Source organism: Cervus canadensis, chromosome 6 (assembly GCF_019320065.1).
Source record: "Cervus canadensis isolate Bull #8, Minnesota chromosome 6, ASM1932006v1, whole genome shotgun sequence".
Lineage (NCBI taxonomy): Eukaryota > Metazoa > Chordata > Mammalia > Artiodactyla > Cervidae > Cervus > Cervus canadensis.
The window spans coordinates 37,630,102-37,631,360 of record NC_057391.1 but is presented as its reverse complement, the minus strand read 5'-3'; the positions used below and the strand labels follow the sequence as shown (position 1 = coordinate 37,631,360).

General features: G+C 38.0%; 1 non-coding gene across 1 annotated transcript; it reads left to right on the top strand.

The window, feature by feature from the left end:
- Nucleotides 1-320: 320 nt before the first annotated feature.
- Nucleotides 321-427, top strand: LOC122444404. The gene has a single exon (XR_006270247.1). It is a non-coding gene; the product is annotated as a U6 spliceosomal RNA (small nuclear RNA).
- The last annotated feature ends 832 nt before the right edge of the window (nucleotides 428-1,259 follow it).

Sequence of the window (1,259 nt, the reverse complement as noted above, 5' to 3'; positions counted from 1 at the left end):
GTAGTTGTGGCGTGTGGGCTCAGTAGTTGTGGGTCCCAGGCTTTAAAGCACAGGCTCAATAGTTGTGGCACACAGGCTTAGTTGCTCTGTGACAGGTGTGATCTTCCCAGATCGGGGATTAACCCATGTGTCCTGCGTTGCCAGGTGGATTCTTTACTGCTGAGCCACTAGGGAAGCCCACCGCTTCCTTTTGTTCCTCCAGTCTAGCTGTAGTAGAGTCTCCCTGCTGTTAATAATCTCCGGGACTGCCTCACCATCCACTCTTGGCTTATCTCCATTAGCTGTGTAATAAATTTCCTATATTAAATTCCCTCTGTTTCGTGCTCGCTTCGGCAGCACATATACTAAAATTGGAACGATACACAGAAGATTAGCATGGCCCCTGCGCAAGGATGACACGCAAATTCGTGAAGCGTTCCGAAAGAAGAAATAAGAAGAAAAAAAGAAAAAAAATAAAAATAAAAAAATAAATTCCCTCTGTTTCATATACTTAGAATGCTTTCTGCTTTTCTGGTTAGATCCTGACTGATAGAGGGGTATACCACATAGTTTTTGAAATATATCCTAAGAGCGTACATGTAGTGCTTACTGCAATCATCTATGATTTCTCCCAGAGACAGGAAATTATATTTCATGGATTTGTGTGGTCATATCTGTGTCCTGCCACCCGTGTAATGCCTGGAGGTATAAGAGAAACTTGTTTTCAAAGATGCAGTTGGAATTAGATGAGGAAATTTTGTAAAGATATTGCAATACCAAGAAAATGGTATTGAATATATTAACGAATTATAACTTTAGGAAGGGAAGTGATCTTTGGAGTGATATCTAATAAATAAAATTAGACAAAGCTTCATAACCAAGGAGGGATTAGAAAATTAAAGTCAGGCAGATGACCAAAAAGCTGAATGTCCATTGAAAATTTCCCTTCAATAAGGAGGGAAAAAGGCCCAGTCATGTCGAACTGTAAACGGCAGTACTATCATATGACTCACTGCAAATGTTTAAAAAACAACATGGAAATCAAAGCATTGCCCATTAATAAATAGTGCTTCTCATTATATTACATGGGTTAAATATTCTCTTTGTTGTGATTTTTCTAAAATCTCAACAATGTATCATTTTATTTTCTTTCATCTCCATCTGTACTGCAGGTGCTGAATAGGAATTAGGGAAGAATGAGGAATAAATATATGAATTTCAAAAAATGTTCCTGGAAATCGTCATGCAATGATGATCTCAACCTTAAATAAAATAGTGGA